Raw genomic sequence first — 6,000 nt, 5'->3', positions numbered from 1 at the left:
CCCCCGAAATGTTTGTGAGACCCTATAAGGCTAATTTAACATTCGAGGACGAATGTTCTAAAGGGGGGGAGAATGTTATAACCCATATTTCCATACATTGAGACGTTTTAAAATAAACGTGACAAGTTAAGACAAGATTATTTTAAGGCGCGAGGTAGAGACTTTTAATTCCCGATTTTGTTTCAATGCACAAGTTGCTTATAAATTTTATTGGTATAAAAATATTATTGGAGATTAGGGGTAAATTAACCATGATTAGATTATTAAGTGGGATTAAAAAAAAAAATGATCACTTCATTAATTAAGCCTAAAGGGCCATGTGGGCCCCACCCGAATTTATATATAAAAAAAAGTACTAAAAATCTGAAAAGTAACAAAACATAGTGCAATGTGAGTCACAAAAGAAGGGTGTACGTGTAACACCCTTGGAAAGAATATATAGGGAATAGGGCATAGTGCAAATGACATCTTTTAAGTCATTTATTAAAAAAAAAAATCAGCTACCAAGAACTAGTAAACACATCCATGGCTGTGCACGGCCAGGTTGATGATTAAAAAAAAAAAATCAGTTTGTTGCTAATAAAAATTCTAAGGAGAAGACAAGGAGAAGGAGGTGGAGAAGCAAGAATAAGCATAGGAATTTAAGACACAAATTGAAGCCAAGTATTCAAGGTAAGAATTGGTTATTTCTTTTACATTTAGAATGAGTTGGATGCATTGTGAATAGGTATAAAATGGTGCATGTTGGTATTGAATGTTGTTGTTGAAATTTAAAGTTAGCCGTGTGAAGGGCTTATGTGAAGTAATGTTTGAATTTCTTGTACATGTATTAAGGATGGTTTGAATGTTGTAGTGTGTTTGAAAGGAATGAAAATTTTGGAATTTTGTATATTTGGTATTGAAGCCGTGTAGGGGCTGATTTAGGAAAATTAGTGGACTGATTTAATTGATGCTTTAGTTGTTGATTGTTATGGACATTGTGGTGTATTGTTTGCATTGTAAACATGTGGGTTTGATGTGTAAAGGAAATGCTATGTGTGATGAAGGAAAGCAGTCCAATTCGTGGACTGTTTTGGATTTGAATGTGTAAATAAGTTTCATATGTTGATGTTGGAACTGTGGGCTGTTTTGGAAAAAACAAAAAATATTGTGGATTGTTGGAAATATTATGTGAATTGTTTAGAATGTTCGAATGTTGTTGGTATGGGTTTGGGTTAATAATCGAATGTACGAACGATATTGTGGTTTGAAAGTAAGCCATTGAGTTGAATAATTGGAAATTTGTCGAATGGTGTAAAAGAGAGCTACTAATGTTGTTTTGCCTTTCGGATTGATTATTAATGATACTAGGTTGGTTATTGTGGTTGTTGTTGTTGATTTTTGAGCGAGTTAAATTCTCGGGATGACCTATTTACAGGGGAAATGCTGCCGAATTTTTTGTAGAATTGAGAGTTAGTTTGGAATGAATAATTACTTAAGTGCCTATGGCCAACATTGGATATTCATGGGCATATTTGTAGACCTTGGGGAGCCCGAGTCGTAGATTTGGATTAGCGTTAGATTGGCTAGCTTGGAGTGCGTACAAGGTATGTAAAGCAACCTCCTTTCTTTTTGGCATGTCTTAGTTTTACAAAGTCTAGATTAGAGCCTTAAGGAAATTCCAAATCCGAAATCCGAGCATGTTATGATCCTTATATATTCCTTGGCACTCTTATGTATGATTTGATGAAATATGAACCATTATGCCTTTGAAATAATTGAATTCCAAACTTTGCATAAAAAGGTGTTTTAAAGAATTTCGAACTATAAACGTCATATCTTTCACGGCAAGGCTCGGATTACTTCCATATTTTTGTAGGAGCTTATATGGAATATGATGAGTATATTTTTCATAGGCGGGCCCGACTCGGGTCAATACCCGTCCGTGGGTCCCGCGACTTTCCTTTATGTAATTCGGACGACTTTTGAAAGAATTTGGTATGATTATCATTTTGAATTTCAAGTATGGTCATTTACTTATATTTGAGTCTATGATAATGATTTTATGCATATGGCTACTCATGACTCTGCTCGTGCGTTCTGTTATATCTTTCGCCGGTTCCCGGGCCGGTTCTGTTATCGTGCGCACTTTGATATACTCCGGAGTTATGCTGTGTTTATGGTTCACCGAGCTACTCGCAAAAGAGGGTCGGGTTCCACATATATTTGGTGTTATGCTGTGTATGGCGTTATGTTGTGATATGAAACATTCTGGTGTTATGCTGTGTTATGGCGCCATCGACGGGCGGGCGACCATATTCTTCTGTACCCTACGCATGACTTACATATTTTTTTTAAAGTAAACAAATTTTGATATGTTGGATTTATACTTATGTTCTGTACTTCTACTTCGTTATGCCTCAGATTTGTTTTCTGTATTTTCTGCTTTGCATACTCAGTACATATTTCGTACTGACCCCCTTTCTTCGGGGGGGCTGCGTTTCATGCCCGCAGGTACAGACGCACAGTTTGGTGATCCACCTGTTTAGGACACCCCTTCTGCTATTTGGAGTGCTCCTCTCATTCCGGAGCTTATACTTTTGGTATATATTTGTTAGTACATTTGTATATATTCGTTCATGGGTACGGCAGGGCCCTGTCCCGTCATGTGATTCTGTCGGTCTGTTTAGAGGTTTGTGGACATGTTTGTGGGTTAGGGTCTTTCTGTATGGATGTATGTACATGTCGTTTGGGCGATCCCATACGCCGAGGCGGCCGGTCCGCATATGTTGTTTGGGCGATCCTATACGCCGAGGCGGCCGGTCCGCATATGTTTATATATTGCTTGGTTAGCCCTGTGTGGCTTTTGTTGGTATTTTCTGCGTGCAGGGTATATTGGATAGTCCGTAAACAAAGGAAACTCTGCCGAAATTTTTCTGGAAATTACCTAAATTTGAAATAAAGCCTTGTCGGCTTCTGCTATATACTTGAATGCGTTTGTTATAATTTGAGATAGCGTTTGATAGATGTGTTTGGGTGCCCAGATCGGGCACTAGTCACGGCCTACGGTGTTGGGTCGTGACAACTGCTCCTCCACCAATGGTGAAAACATATATCCACTTATGGATTTAAATTTAGATGATCCGGTGATCCAATTTGCATCACTATATCCCTCAATTACTGCGGGATATTTATTATAGTGCAAAGCATAGTCTTAGGTGTGTTTTAAATACCCCAAAACTCATTTCATTGCCATCCAATGAGTTTGATTGGGATTACTCGTGAACCGACTCAGCTTACTAATAGCACATGCTATATCTGGTAGTGTACAATTCATGATATACATCAAACTTGCCAATACTCGTGCATAGTCCAATTGTGAATCACTTTCATCTTCATTCTTTTGAAGTGCACAACTTATATCAATTGGAGTCTTTGCAACGGTGAAATTCAAATACTTGAACTTGCCAAGTACCCTTTCAATATAATGACACTGTGATAATGCTAGACCTTGTGGAGTTTTATGGATCCTAATTCCTAAGATCAAATCAACGACTCCTAAGTCTTTCATGCCAAATTTGCTAGCCAGCATACACTTAGTAGCATTTACATCGGCAATATCTCTACTCATTATCAGCATATCATCAACCTATAAACAAACAATGACTTCATAATTTGGAGCGTTTTTAATGTAAACACATTTGTCACACTCATTGATCTTAAATTCATTTGCCAACATTGTTTGGTCAAATTTTGCATGCCACTGTTTGGGTACTTGTTTTAGTCCATAAAGCGACTTAACAAGTTTGCACACTTTCCTCTCTTTACCGGGAACCACGAAACCGTCAGGTTGTTTCATGTAAATTTCTTCCTCCAAGTCTCCATTTAAGAAAGTTGTCTTAACATCCATTTGATGGATTTCAAGACCATATACTGCCGCTATTGCTACTAACACCCGAATGGATGTTATCTTTGTTACCGTCGAGTATGTGTCAAAATTGTCACGACCCAGTTAGGGGCCGCGACGGGTACCCGGAGCTAGTTACCGAGCACCGCTCACTCTACTACTTATCTTGCTCATTTAATACTCTTTTATCAATTTACATACCAGTTGTAGGAAAATCATAATTAAGCAAATATAAATACTTTATATACAATTGCCTTTCGGCCATCAAAATAATATACATGCATATGAAAACGTCTTGTGAGACCATCTAACCCACACTGCGTATCTACGAGCCTCTACTAACATACTGTATATACATGGACGGAACAAGACTCCGTCGTGCCCAAAATATACATATAACAAAAGGATAATCCTAAGCACCTCCGGACAATGGAGTGCTTTCAACCAGCTGACTGCTACTGAGGATCTGGGCCAAGCTCTCCTCTCTGTCTACCTGTGGGCATGAACACAGCGTCCGAAGAAAGGACGTCAGTACGAATGTTGTACTGAGTATGAGAAGCATAAACAATGAAAGAAAACATCAACAATATAGTGATCACATCAACATGAAATATCTGGATCTGTCTGATAATCATAAAGAAAATCATGCGTGCCATCTTACTCATACTCATCCTCATAACATATATGCATCATATGCAAGCTGCCAGTCCATGTCGGAACGGTGTGATAATCAATAATATTTGCCCGCGTCCAGGCCTCCCGCGTCCGGGGTACCATCTCATGCCGTCCACTAGTGGTGTCTGCCCATGCCCGAAGGTCATGGTGTATCCGTATAGCTGCCCGCCTTGGCGGTGACTGCCCGGCCAACTAGGCACGGTGTGAAATGCTCATGTCATGATTATCATAAAATGCTCATAATAATAATATACTCATCATAAAATACTTATCTCATTGTAATACATGCATAAGGCTCAAGATCAACTTTATTCTATCGGGGTGACGTAAGGTCGTGATCCCCCGATTCCATTATGGAACAACTATTGATACTCTGCCTCACCTTGAAGGAACTAGTACATAAGGTGAGTGTAAGCGATAATTAACATCGTCATTATACTAGCATCATCATATCGTATTCCTCATCTTATATAGACATTAAGGAGTTAGACTCTTAGCCTTTCGGACTATAAGAACTCATGAAGAGAATAGGAATTTCATACTACAAGATTCATGCCATCAGAAGGAAAGGACTAGCCTCACATACCTGGTCGTTTAGCTATACTATCGCTCACTTGCTCTTCTTCAATATCACGTCGTTACCTTCATAAGAGAATTTGGATCAGCATCAGTAACTAACTACAAGAACGTATCGCTAATTGTAGGAAAGTCGGACAACGCTTCCTTCGTTCATACTACTTTTCTCATGCTTTATCTCAACTCTTAACATTCCTAACATTACTCATAATATCACAATCGACCATCGTCATTTACGTACATTTAGCAAATCCACCATTTTCCTCCAATTTCCCCATTTTTAGCCTTATGACTCGTCTTTGCGTTTAACGCTTGTTTCATGATGTAAACATCATTCATAATGTATTTGTACTCACAACACTCCAATATTCGCAGTTCAATTCCACTAGCATTCATTTACAACACTATTCACTCAATAATGACCCATTTCTATGTCCTTCTACATTTCAAGTGTCTAAGCTTTCCAATACTTCAAACAATATAGAATAATCATAAAACTTACCTTGGATGAAGGTTGAACAATCCTTAAGTTGAGATTCTTCACTTAGCCAAAACCCTAGTTCCACCCTTTGTGGGATTTCTTGACCTGGATGATCTTTTATGGTGTTCTTACACTTGATTTCATAAGTTTGGTGGTGTTGATCTTGATGTTCCTTGTGATTCTCTTGAATTCTTGTGGAGAAAATATTTGGAAAGTTCTAGAGGTCTCTTGAGTTGTGTTGATGAATAATGGAAGAACATGATGTCTAAGTCTCTTTTAATAATCCCAAAATCTGATCTTTAATGAATTCTCGTCGGGTGAACAGTGGTCGTAAACTGCAGTTTACGGACCGTATTTTGATTTACGGGTCGTCCACTGTGGT

At 38.4% G+C, this 6,000-nt stretch overlaps 1 long non-coding RNA gene across 1 annotated transcript; it reads left to right on the top strand.

Moving 5' to 3' along the window:
- On the top strand, positions 1-3,058 carry LOC132618260 (uncharacterized). Its single transcript, XR_009574033.1, has 3 exons — positions 1-672; positions 1,521-1,586; positions 2,494-3,058. It is a non-coding gene; the product is annotated as an uncharacterized LOC132618260 (long non-coding RNA).
- The last annotated feature ends 2,942 nt before the right edge of the window (positions 3,059-6,000 follow it).

The sequence above is a fragment of the Lycium barbarum genome, chromosome 11 (assembly GCF_019175385.1).
Source record: "Lycium barbarum isolate Lr01 chromosome 11, ASM1917538v2, whole genome shotgun sequence".
Taxonomy (NCBI): domain Eukaryota; kingdom Viridiplantae; phylum Streptophyta; class Magnoliopsida; order Solanales; family Solanaceae; genus Lycium; species Lycium barbarum.
The sequence above is the reverse complement of the archived record's forward strand: the minus strand, read 5'-3'. Positions and strand labels throughout refer to the sequence as shown.